The sequence below is a fragment of the Crocuta crocuta genome, unplaced genomic scaffold, assembly GCF_008692635.1.
Source record: "Crocuta crocuta isolate KB4526 unplaced genomic scaffold, BGI_CrCroc_1.0 scaffold289, whole genome shotgun sequence".
NCBI classification, from domain to species: domain Eukaryota; kingdom Metazoa; phylum Chordata; class Mammalia; order Carnivora; family Hyaenidae; genus Crocuta; species Crocuta crocuta.
The window spans coordinates 1,150,392-1,164,113 of NW_027533264.1; the positions used below are offsets into that span (position 1 = coordinate 1,150,392).

Below are 13,722 nucleotides of genomic sequence, written 5' to 3' on the forward strand. Positions count from 1 at the left end.
CAGAAAAAAAAATGAGTGACTGAGTACAAAGAGAAGACTTAGTTTTCACCGCAAATCTTTTTGATACCTTTCAGATTTTATACTACATAATACATTACCTACTCCAAAAGGTAATTTTTAAAAAGTCAATCAAGTAAAATACTCAAGTATAAAACAGTCGACACTGGCCTTAATGGAGAACTGTCCTAGTTTCTTGGGACATTAATTAAACTGACCCTTGGCCCAGCAAATAGGAAGAAATGAAAATCAGACCTAGGTATAGGATGTCAAAGAGAAAAACTAATCTTCAAGTTCTTTATTACATCTGACAGTCTGCCTAAACCGGCTAGAATTATTTTCCGGGGAGGCAAGAGTTCCCTTTGTGTATACTATACCATTGGTAACCACTGTTATTTTTGGTCCATTAAAACTGCTGAATGATTTGGCAAATTATATTAATAAATAAATAAATTATTAAATAAATAAATAAATAAATAAAAACTGAAGATTGCTCAGGCCATGGCTATTAGTAAGTTTACAACAGTAGGTTTTACCAAGGAATTAGCACTGTATTGGCCTATTAGACTAACAATGCAAAAAAAGAACATACATTAATGAGGCTTCTAATTAGAAGAATAAGAGCTGTGTTAGAAGTTACTTTACTACAATCAGCAACTATAATTAAAAAAGAAATCAGTAAGCACTCAAATAACTGGTGAATACAGAAATGAACTATAGCGAGGTGCTGTGATACTGGGCTACCCAAGACAGCTATTACTTCTGATTTTATGGAATGTACAGAACAATCTAATGGTGAAATAGACATTATACAAATAAGTAATTAAAGTTGTGATAAATCCTATAAAAGAGAAGTGCAGAGTATGTTGAGTTCCCTACACAAATCTAGGATGATCGGAAGAGATTTCTCCACAAAAGTGATATTTAAGCATATTCTGAAGAATTCAGGAGCTGCCTTCCCGGCAGAAGAGTTAGCTACAGCATCTACAAAGGCTTTGGGTCAGCTTTGAACCTTTAAGGAATGGGGGGAGGGGGAGCGGCGGAGGGGACCAGTAAGCCAGACCATTCTTAACAAAAAACCACAAAGAAACCATGCTGGAGAAGTAGGCAAGGCAAGATCACAACTTGTTAAATGAAGATTGAAGGCCTTAAAGGGAAAACAGAAGTTTTCAGGTAAGTGACTTGACTAAATTTGTTTTATATTTGAATTATCTTTATAATAATATAAAGATAGCTGCTGTGAGAAGATTAGATGAGGATGCACTGCTTAGGTTATATACATACATAGTAAAAGTATAAAGAAATGCAAGGAAACAATAAATTCAACTGGCGATTACCCACAATGGAGGCTGGTAGAAGGAAGATGCAATAGGTAAGGAAACACAAAAGACCCCAACTTTACTGGTAATATTTTATTTCCTAAGCTGCAAGGTGATTAGGCATTTATTGTAGTATTACTTATTACATCTTCTGTATTAAGTATCTCATATTACCAACCCCCTTTAAAAACAAGAGTGAATGAGAAAAGACCATTTAATTGATTCTAACAGTCTTAGGACAAGGTGGCCTGCCTACACTAGGATGGGGAGACTAAAGGTAGAAATCGAAAGGGCTTAGCCTCAGTAAGTTGTTGATAGAGCCATTTAATGAAATTGTACAGTGAAGAAGGTCTAGGTTTGGAGCCAAGATCAAGAGGTCAGTCTGGGCAACTCAATTCAAAGTACCTCTGAGATGGGGCGCCTGGGTGGCTCAGTGGGTTGGGCCTCTGACTTCCGCTCAGGTCATGATCTCACAGTTTGTGGGTTCGAGCCCCGCGTTGGACTCTGTGCTGACAGCTAGCTCAGAGCCTGGGCCTGTCTTCGGATTCTGTGTCTCCCTCTCTTTCTGTCCCTCTCCTGCTCACGCTGTCTCTCTCTCTCTCTCTCTCAAAAATAAATAAAACATAAAAAAATTCAAAGTACCTCTGAGAGTGGTTAAGTGGAGACATTGAATAGGCAGCCGGGATCAGAAAATAAGTTTGAACTACAGACAAAAATTTGGGAGTGTTCAAAATATATACAGTAACTGAAGCCACAGAATGGATTAGCTTAGAGGATCAAGATTTGAGAGACACCACAATTAAACATCTGGTAAAAGAGGATGGAGGGGGGGGCGGAACCTGAATAGCCCGAGAGCAAGGAGGGAAAATTAGAACCCAGGAGAAAAGAGTACTTCAGGAAGGACGTTTCTAAATCCAAAATAAACACCTATTCTGAAATGGGCAACTAGGAATCTGAGGTCCAAGAACGAGTCAAAGGGAATTAACTTCTTAAAAATAGAAGTCCAGATCTACGTATTCTGAACATTCCCAAAAGGAATGTTATTACGATGTTAAGTAATAATAAATTCAGTCAAAACGGATATATCATACAAAGATGTAGGTGAAAACAATCTTTGTAACTAGCTTTGTAAGCTTGAATAGAGTTTAGAGATTTGAGGGTAATGAGGATATGTTAAGTTTATTTCATTTCTATAGAAGAAAAAAATTAAAAACTTACTCCAAAATCCTATGCATTTCTTTTGTTTCAAAGATTTTAGATAATTTCCAAATTGCTAAACCTTTCAGCACGTTAAACACAAAATGCTCAAAATGTAAACATTTGGAGAGCAAAACCCACACAGTATTTACCTTCAGCACCTACTTCAGTGCCTAACATAAATACCTGAATGAAAAAAAAAAGTTCATTAAGTGAATGAATGGCCACCAGAGTACTTTTGTCCAAATTGTGCTGGTGCTTCATGCAATGCAGTTTCAAAAAAATAAGCTTTAACTGAGGGATCTACTCATTCCACACAACACTTCTTTTCTTCAGAAATAAAATGCTGTCTGCAAAGAGATCTCATCCTTGTCTTGGGGGGAAAGAACCCTCTTTGGGCAACACATTACACATACAGGTCTAAATATCAAGCTTGAGGGCTGTCAACTCCTGCGGTGTTTGCAAAACTCAAGAATGTACTACCACCATATGCCAGCCAGTACTGCCTATCTGGTCATTCATTCTAAGAGCTGTAGAAAACAGCAATGCTCAGACTTACAATAGATCCTTACTTCCACAAAAACTAAACTCCTCAGTTGCAGTAGTATGTCTAAAAACTGTTGGCACTTAGCTTATATTGACAGTTCAGAAGTGTTTTTGGAGTGTAAGTTTCAGGTTAACGATATTAGCTTATATGTATTCTCAAAGAAATGGTCTACAAAAAAATGTAATCCCATTTTTCTTTGCCTAAATTTTTAAAATTTTTAACATGTTTATTTACTTTTGACAGAGTCAGGTGAGAATGAGCATCAGGAGGAGAGGGGAAGAGAGAGAGGGAGACACAGAACCCGAAGCAGGCTCCAGGCTCGAAGCTGTCAGCACAGATCCCAATGTGGGGCTCAAACCCATGAACTGTGAGATTATAACCTGAGCCAAAGTAGGACACTCAAAACAACTGAGCCATCCAGGAGCCCCTCTTTGCCTAAATTACTATCAGATAGATATTTCTGACAGGAACCACACATTTCTATGCTACAAGAAAACCATCAATTAATAAAAATAAATACATTTGCAAGTTAAAAAAGAAAGCACCAATTCAGAAATAAGTGTACTCCCAGTGGCACTAACTATTCAAACTAATAATAATTTTAAAAAGAGGGGAACACCTCTTATTTATTTTGAAATGTGAACAAACTTCAAATCAAAAATCCCAGCTTTTTGGAACTCATCTCTTTGTATTGAATTAGGCATGGAACAAAAGATGCATTTATTAAAAGAATGATACTCTGGATTTTAATGGTGTATTTTGTATTCTAGGATCCTAATTACTGAGCTGACAGGGGAGCCTGGAGCTAAAGAGGGTGTGTGGCAAATCAGAGGCAGACCCTCTAACCCTTCCCTTTAGCTAATTTATACACATAATTAAAAGAAGAACAAAAAGAATCATTAAGGGAGAACAGTATTTAAGTCAAATTGTTATGATGAAGATATGCTAACTTCTTAAATCCTTTGGACTGAAGGCTAAAAGTCAATTCTACCTTCGCGAACTGAACAGAAAGGTACTGGGTCCTCTGCTCCTTTTTCAGAGAACTGTGGTCTAGCACAGATGGAAAAATCAATTCTGAAGTCACACATCTAAAGAAGCTAAAAACGTTGACTTTTAGAAAGGATGTTTGTGATGCTTTGGAAAACAGCAGAACAGTTTAAGACAAGTAGTATATCATATTAAACCATTACAAATCAGGACAAATGAAAAAGAGAGAACTTCCATATAGCTCCTATGTATTCTCTTCAAAACGTCCTTTGCTTACAACAGTCTGCTCAGAAAGATCTGGCCAACACAAAGATGCAGATTTGTTTACCACAGCTTATTACATTTTACCCAGAAGAGTCAGTTCATGTTTCTTTAATTCTCCCATTATACAGCACTTAGGAAACCTAAAGCAACTGTAATATACTATGCTAAATTCCAAAAAATAAAACCAACAAAACTCCAGGAAACGTAACCACAATTCACGGTGTATTTAGTCAGGAGCTCTAAAATTGAATTTATTTTTCTGCATTCCTTTTTAAAAATGTTTTATTTACTTATTTTTAATTTTTCTGCATTCTTAATCTAAATAATACCTAAACTCTCTTTAGGGGGTAAAGGATTTGATCCCTAAAATACACGATTAGTCCCCTTTTCTACAGATATGTGATGCATTGGAGATACACTATTCTCCATTTATTAGGAATTAAAATCCCTTTCATTTATACAGCTCGACTTTTATAGCGCTTTCACATATACTCACTTGAAAGTATACACAACACGAACGTATAATAATTTTAGACTACTCGAGCACAAGATAACGCTAATCCAGAACTTATTCTAACTCGATTCCACAAATTACAGCCTTCAGGCTAACAAAATAAAGCGGGAGCACAATGAAATCTGTACCACCGCAGGTTCTCAATCAACAAATACTCCTTCAAAAGATAATCCAAACTCGCCCGCTTCGCAAAGAAAAAGTAATCCCACTCTTTGAAACAATCGCAGGGGAAGGGGGAGAAAAACGCAAATTCTAAACCACACATTCACGTAAATCCTTTCAACTCAAAGCTCCAAACGCAGCCACCAACCAACCACACAATTGGCCACAATCACAGCTTTAGCGCCTTCTCTTAATTTTGAATCTGGAGATCGAAGGGAAAACAAAACAGTCGTCCAAACTTGCTCGAAGTGGACAACAATCATTTTAAGCAAAGGAAACATGTTAATCAAGGGGCGCCTGNAGCCATTTCCCCCCGCCCCCCGTTTCCCTCCTTCCAGCCCTCGAACTAAATCCTGTCTGAAACACTGATGGGAGGCAGGAGTCCCGGCAGCGGTGTTAGCGGAAAGAGTCAAACGAACCGCACGCCGCCCGGGGAGATGTCAGGCACCGAGCGTCGGGAGACAAAGACCAGCCCGCGGAGCGCCCGGGCGGCGAGGGGCGGCCCCGGCGCGGCCCTGCGCCCCTAACCGCCCCGAGGAGTTGCGAGCACCGCCGAGCGCCGCCCAAGTGCGCGCCCNGGGCTGCCCGGAGCGCGCGGGCGGCGGCGCGAGCGTCCCAACTTTCTGCGGTCGGGGCCCTCGCGCGCTCCCGGGCGGTCCCGGAGGTGCAGAGCGTGTGGGTGCCACCCGCGTGGAGTGTGGACGCGGGTGGACGCAGACCTCGCCTCCCGCACAACTAATTCCTCCCGCTTGGTTCTCGGGACAGCAGTGTCCCGCGCGCAGTGCCTCTCTTTGGGCGGGCCGCGAACCGCGCCGTGCGGACACGCCTTACCTGGGCATCTTAGGTTGGTCCTGCGAGCCGGAGAGTTGTCTTGCGTGCGCTCCGCCGAGGCCTGGGTCCAGTGTGACACTTCAGGATGCTGATGCCCTGTTCTAGGTTCTGCTCCTCTGGGCCCTCGTCGGGTTAACCGTCCTAGCTCTGCGTCGTGGCTTTTACTGGCGCTCTAGATGCTTTTGAAGTCCTGGGCTTCTCGAATTAGCAAGACTCTAATAGGCCATTTCCTCTTAACCCCTTGCATCCCAGCAGGATCCCATTCAAAGGACTTTCGGAAGATTTGCTTGGCAATCTCCAATCTTCAACTATCTCGAAGGAATCTGGAAATTCACATACCTTAAGCACAGCGTGAGTCCATCCGTGACCACAGAGGCGTACTAAGGAGATGGGATAGTACTTAACTTTGTACAGTGTTTGACAACTCCTGTACGCCTGAATTATCTCCTTTGACCATCACTATGCAAAGGGATAGGCTTCCATTTTACCCTTTCAGCCGGAGAGGGAATTAAGCTCTAACAAATGAGGTGACTTGTTACAGGTCATCCCTCAAGCCAAGCTGGAACTTATGGCTAGTCCAGAGGGCCGGGCATCAGGCCCACTGATAAAAGTTTTGTTTGGCCAGCACGTTTTCTGGAAGTATGAATTAATTGCCAAAATTTTTAAATCCAGATTTTTGGCTTCCCTCTAAATATTGGGGTGGGGGGGACATATGCTTCCTTTGAGCCTCTAGGTTCATCCGGCTGCTACTTCTGAGTAATATTTGTTTATTCCAACTTAACCGCTTGAGTCCATTTCATTACCTACTTGGCCTCTGTATTTACGTTCTCCTCCCCACCCCGCCCTCCACCACCACTTGCCATGCCCCTTCATTACCGCATTACTTCTACAAATGTATTTAAAACGACAAGTGTAAAGACCCTGTAAATATATGAAAATATGATCAAAGAACATGTCAAACCGAACGCAAGAGACATCACTGTATAAGCTGATTGAAATATTAAAACTAACATCCTGCTAGTGCAACCTATATATTAGTACAGATCGCTTTGGAAAATGGCAATAATCTGCTAAAGCTGAACATAAGAATACACTATGATTTTGCAATTCCATGGAGTTCCCACATTGGATACAAATGTTTGCCAAGATGCAGGTATTAAAGTATTCATAGCACTGTTTGTAATAGCCAAAACCTGGAAACCACCCCAAATGTACGCCAACTGTACAAAGGATGGATAAAATGTTATATTCACACAATGATCCCTTATGCGGCGATAAGAATGAACATCTACAATCACACACAAGACAGAGGAATCCCATAAAACTTTTCACTTATATAAAGTTCAAAAACAGCCAAAAGCATTCTGTGCTGTTAGGAGTAAGGATAGTGGTTACCTTGGGGGAAGGATAGGCACTGGGAGCATGAGAAGGCTTCTGGGGGACTGGTCTTGTTCTATTCTTGATCAGGATGTTGAATATACAAATGTGTTCAGTTGCCACATCTGAGCTGTACACATTTGATCGTGCACTTCTGTGTGGCATATTAAGATTTCAATAAAAACCTTTAAAGTGGTATTGAAACATGGGGCCCCTGGGTGGCTCAGTCAGTTAAACGTCCAACTCTTGATTTTGGATGAGGTCATGATCTCACATTTTGTGAGATTGAGCCTCGAGTCAGGCTCTGGGCCTACAGCCTGGAACCTGCTTGGGATTCTCTCTCTCCCTCTCTCTTCACCCCTTCCTCCCTCTCTCCCTCTCCCCTCACCTCTCTCTCTCTCTCTGTCTAATAAATAAACATAAAAAACATTTATACATTTATAAAGTGTGTTAAAACATTTGATGACAGGGGCACCTTGGTGGCTCAGCCAGTTAAGTGTCCAACTCTTGATTTTGGCTCAGATCACAACCTCTTGGTTTGTGAGTTTGAGCCCTGCGTCAGGCTCTCTGCTGGCAGTGCAGAGCCTGTGTGAAATTCTGTCCACTTCTCCCCTCCTCGCTCTCTCAAAATAAATGAATGAACATTTTTTAAAAATTTGTATATGTATATAGTGTATATAAAATAATGTATAAATAATATATACTAAGTGTTCATTAGGTATCATTATCCTATAAATTAGTGGATGAAACTGCTGAGGAAGGCTTCCCATCTTTTACCATTGCCCATTCTTCGTGGAGATGTGGAGCAATACACTTTCTATATTCGTCACCTTACTACCAAGCCTGTAGCCCTGTGTCTTCTGGTAGAGAAACCTTTTTTTTTTTTTTAATGTTTATTTTTGAGAGAGACAGAGAGAGGGAGGGAGAGGGGCAGAGAGAGAGACACACACACAGAATCTGAAGCAGGCTCCAGGCTCTGAGCTGTCAGCACAGAGCCCGACGCAGGGCTCAAACCCACAAACTGTGAGATCATGACCTGAACTGAAGTCAGACACCCAACCAACTGAGACACCCAGGTGCCCTGAGAAACCTTTTAAAGATGGGAATAATGAGACCTAAGGAAGCTAAGCTGTTTTACCTCTGGATAGTTAGGAAAAAAACCATAAAATAAAATTCTTTCTTTTCTGTTCCATCATGTTGCCAACTAGTAACATCTTTTAATTCAGTTACAGGTGGGAAACTGAGGCCAGAAGCCTAAGCCAAAGTGATGTGGTTTGAAGTGTTGGGATTTGGAGCTGATGGCCAAGAGAGAATTCTTGAGAGGTCCTTGGTGCAAACAGGTGGTTGTATTAAAGCACAGGACAGGACCCTGAGCAGAAAGAGCTGCACTGGGGTTGTGACGGGTAACTGATTATATCCCTTCAGGTTGGGAGGCAGTTAGGGACAGAGTAACTCTCTAAGGTATTCTGGAAACAAGGTTTCCAGGACCTTGAGGTGCTAGCTGCTGTTAGGAAAAGGTCATTTATGATTATTTCTTAAAACCTGTCATGAGCCCTTTCAGATATATATCAGCGGGGGCGCCTGGGTGGCTCAGTGGTTGGGTGTCAGACTTCAGCTCAGGTCATGATCTTGCGGTTCATGGGTTCAGGCCCCGCGTTGGGCTCTGTGCTGACAGCTAGCTCAGAGCCTGGAGCCTGCTTAAGATACTGTGTCTCCCTCTCTCTCTGACCCTCCCCTGCTCACACTGTCTCTCTCTCTGAAATAAATAAAACATTTAAAAAATTAAAAAAAGATGTATATCACCGGTCCATAAGGTTGGAGTATAATTGCCAACATGTATTTTGGTGACAGGAGTGGAGGACTAGAGATGAAGGAAGTCTCCAAAAGAAATTTTAATTTCTTTTTTAATGTTTAATTATTTTTCAGACACACATACACACAGTGAGAGCAGGGGAGGGGCAGAGAGAGAGGGAGACACAGAATCTGAAGCAGGCTCCTGGCTCGGAGCTGTCAGCCCAGAGCCCGAGGTGGGGCTGGAACTCATAAAACCAAGATCATGACCTGAACCAAAGTGGGGTGCTTAACTGACTGAGCCACCCGGTTACCCGGTTACCCGCCGAAGGAATTTTATACATTAAACTAGATCTACAGGGTCCTGGGAGGGTCAGGACAATGTTAAGCTAAGATTCCCTTTTGCCCTTAGCAAAATGTCATCATCGAGGCAGCTGAGCTCCTAGAGGAAGGTCACTGACTGTTTCAAGGACTTGCCAAAGGTCTGTAGGCAGTAAGGAAATTTAATTTTTCATTTGTCTTTGTTTCCCACATCAAGAGGATCTCTGATCCAGAGAGTCACCAGGGTCTGGAGCAAACCAGGACAGCTTTTAGAATGTGAGTTTCCTGAGGGCAGGACGACTGCCTCTCAGTTTCTGGAGCTGAGCTCAGCACATAGTAGGTGCTTAGCAAGTATATGCAGAGTGAAGGGTGAGTGATTGAAAGCTTGCGATGGCTAGCACAAAAAGACAGGCTACTGGAAGGAAGGGGAAAAAAGCCTCAAGCTTCAAACAGGGAAATGGGTCTGTTTTCCAAGCCTCTGGCAGAGAGGAATGGAGCAGAGTGCTGTGAGAACCGCATCATTTTTTATTCACATGGGGCCCAGGCAGGAAAGGATCAAAACCCAGTCTGAGAACTTGAGAGTCACCCTGGGGCTCTGTGGTTTGGGAACTGCGGGGTCAACTTGAAGACTGCAGTGTGTCACTATTTCCATTACACATTTTTCAGGGTCCCCACTTGGCCAGTAAACTCAGAGTAGATTCTTGTGTCCTGGGGGGTGGGAGCAAAGGCTCAGAGAGGTAGGATTTTGTTAAGCTTAAGGTTGTTTTTCTCTCAAGCAAAGCATTAAGACCTAGGGAGTTCCTGGAGAAATGTTTTACCCTGCCAGCCTCAAGTGATTTGTCAATGGGCTGCGGTTATAAGGAAATTTAATTTTATCTGCCGTTGTGACTCCCACCACCAGTTCCCTGAGCCCAGTTAGCAGTTCCTGTGTATTAATGCAGAATTTTAAAGTAAGGTCAATTTACTTGCAAATGAATGAAGGATAAGTGAAATGTGTGCCGAGTTGGGGAAGGGGGAGGGGGGCAGGTGGGAGAAGTCCAGTTCTGGGACCATCCACCAGGCAAGGACTTTTGGATGCACCTCAAATGCAGTGTGCTGGCTCAGGAACTAGTCTGTCAGTGACAAGCAGTGGGGTAGGTGCACAGTCTTTGGATTTCTGGAAGTTCGCTCTGCTCAGCTGTTTGCACTTGTTTACTCGTGTTTCTAAGATGGTGTGAGAATGTGATGGTGAAATGTACATGGGGGGACGCCTGGGTGGCACAGTAGTTTGAGTGTCCGACTTCAGCTTTCGTCAGTTCAAGGCCCGCATTGGGCTTGCTGCTGTCAGTGCAGAGCACATCTTGGATCCTCTGTCGCCCTCTCTCTCAAAAATAAACATTAAAAAAAGAGAGAGAGAAATGGGGGTGCCTGGGTAGCTCAGTCCGTTAGGCGTCCGACTTCAGCTCAGGTCATGATCCCGCGCGGTCTGTGAGTTCAAGCCCTGCATCGGGCTCTGTGCTGACAGCTCAAGCCAGGAGCCTGTTTCGGATTCTGTGCCTCCTTCTCTCTCTGCCCCTGCCCTACTCACGCTCTTTCTCTTTCTGTCTCTCAAAAATGAATAAATGTTAAAAAAAATTAAAAGAGAAATGTACATGAAGTCACATTATTCCTTGATATGTTAGTTTTCCACTGTAAAGTGGTCTATAGTGGCTATAAGGAAATTTATAACATTATTGGTTGTATGGCTCAGTTATTTACTTGCTCTCTGAGCCATGGTTTCTTGGTCTGTTAAATGAAGATGAGATCCATCTGTTGGGTTGTTGTGAGGATTAAGTGAAATATGTAAAATGCCTAAATCTTGTAGGCTCCAAAAGGCATTAGTTCCTTCCCATAGTGTTCTTTCGAGGAAGCCAGGTAATTTGGGTATTCAAAAGCACACAACATAAGGATTTTAGCAAAACGTTTCACTCTCTGGGGCATCCATTTGTCATCTGAGACAGGTGTGTATTCATACACAGCTCAAAATTGGTCCTTCACAGGATGTGATTCTATGTTAGCCTCACTACAGTCAGATGCAGGCTTCCAATCGCTATCGCCACCCTCTTGGAAGCTTGTTAAGATTTTTTTAAAAAATATTTTTATTTATTTCTAGGAGAGAGAGAGAGAGAGAGAGAGAGAGAGAGAGAGACAGCATGAGCAGGGGAGGGTCAGAGAGGGAGGGAGATACAGACTCTGAAATAGGCTCCAGGCTCTGAGCTGGCAGTCAGCACAGAGCCCGATGCGGGGCTCGAACCCACGAACCGCGAGATCATGACCTAAGCAAAAGTTGGACGCTTAACCGACTAAGCCACCCAGGTGCCCCAAGATTTTATTTTACCTTTCTAAGAAAACATTTTATTTATTTATTTATTTATTTATTTATTTATTTATTTATTTATTTATTTATTTAGAGAAGAGAGCACACGTGCAGGTGAGGGGCAGAAAGAGAATCCCAAGCAGGCTCCAGGTTCAGCGTGTGGAGCCTGATCCGGGCTCCATCTCAGGACCGTGAGATCATAACCTGAGCGGAAATCAAGTTGGAGGCTTAACGGACTGAGCCACCCATACACCCCTATTTTACCTTTTTAAGTAGGCTCCACGCCCAACATGGGGATTGAACCCAAGACCCTAGTGAGGGTGTGCCTGCCTTCAGTGAGGAGATGTCCTACCCTCCCTACCCCGGGCACTTTCTAGAGGCTGCCTCAGTCTAGCCATGTTGTCTGGAAACTTCCACTGCTCCAGCCTGTTCCTGTTCCCCCCACTCTTTGCACCTCAAGTCCCTGAGACACTACTATATATGGCCTAGTGTTTTCTCTCCTGTGATTCCTCCAGCCCTTCAGCCTGGGTCCTCCCCATTCCAAGCCCAACTCAGATCTTCCATTCCTTGTCCAGTTCATTCTTAAGCATCCCCTCCCTCACAGCACTCCTTAGCTCAAGGCAAAAGAGCTGCTGGCCCTCTTTTCCCTGTCGTCCCTCAGCTCCCTGAGGCTATATATAGCACAGCTGTGCCTCAGACTGTATAGCGCTTCAAGTCCTAGCCACCTCTCCTCCTAAACAGAATAGGGAGACCGAGCCCAAAGCTTCTCGTTAGGGTGAGGAAGCCAGAGAAAGGAGACTGGAGAGGGACAGGGGTGTGCTGAATTTGGACCACCCAGAACGTGGTAACCTTTCCATCCGTTGTCAGAGACTTTCCACTTCTCCCCCAGCCTCTACCCCTCTACCTGCTTCTTGACACTTGCTCATTTTGGAGGAGAGGGGCAGGCAGTATGGAGGAAAATTCTAACAATTATCTTATTTAACTCTTACACTGATCCTATGCGTAGATGGTACCTCTGTTTTACAGACTCAAAAGAGGTTGAGTGGTATAAGACCAAGTATTGAGAGAATGCTCATGCAGCTAAGTGACCCCACGTCTGACTCTGTCCTACACTCCAGATCCATAAAGTCTGTCTGCATCACTCAGAGACCCCTCTAAATTATTATGTCTAGGGGTGTGATGTGACCTGGAAGGGAAAAAAAAAGGTTTACTAGGTAAATTACTATGTAGAAATGCTTAAATAGAAATAATTATTGAAGACTTGGCCCATTGACAAAAATGTTATCTTAATTTATCTTATCTGTTTACTGAAGCAGGGCTCTACAGAAATCTCTTCCTTGAAGTTTCAGTTACTGTGTGTTCTCAGAAGTAAAAAGCAATTTTATTTCTTTTATTTCAAGACTTTGCCTCCACTTTATAGTCCTCTGATTAGTCCAGAGCAGTGAGATTTGATTTTAGGAACAGTTACAATCTGGTTCTTTTTTTTTTTTTTGTCACTTATTGTAACCTGGAGCAAGACATTTAACCCAAGCCTCAGTTTTTCACCTGCAAAATGGGAATAATACCTTACAGAGTCGTGAGGATGAAATAAAATAACCTCTTAAAGCAATTAGCACACTTCTTGCCCCATAGGTGCTCAGAAAACCATAGCAACTATGTGTATTATTATTGTCTCAATTCTGGGCTGAGATGCTGTAGAAGGGTCAACAGAATCCCAACAAGGGAGAACTTTTCAATGAAATTGAACTTTGCCCTCTACAGCTTGGCCCCTGTTCTACAAAGGGCTTAGAGTCGATCCTGATCCTTGCTCTGTGTCATCCAGGCATTTCCAACCCCCTGCCTCTGGCCTACACCATCCATCTCTTGAGAATTCAGGCCACCGCTGGGACCAGGAGAGGCAGCCCGGGAGAGTGCGTGTGAATGACTGGGAGGAGAGTTCCCATGGACGCTGGGGACACATGAAGGCCCTGGGGAGCTGCTGTGACCCTGGGTCTCTCCCTAGAGCAGTGAGTGCTGGAGAGAGAAAGGAAAGACAGCAGCTGCTGGACAGACTTCCAGTGCTGTAAAGCCCCTTTAGGAG

The 13,722-nt window shown here is 43.2% G+C and overlaps 1 protein-coding gene across 2 annotated transcripts in view; it reads right to left on the bottom strand.

Annotated features, from left to right (window-relative positions):
• The window catches only part of GJC1 (gap junction protein gamma 1), a 40,756-nt gene extending 34,753 nt beyond the window's left edge, over positions 1-6,003 (bottom strand). For both annotated transcript variants that reach the window (XM_077747724.1, XM_077747722.1), the window contains exon 1: positions 5,819-6,003. The gene's annotated coding sequence lies outside the window, so the exon portion shown is untranslated. The remainder of the gene's footprint in view (positions 1-5,818) is intronic.
• Between the last annotated feature and the right edge of the window lie 7,719 nt (positions 6,004-13,722).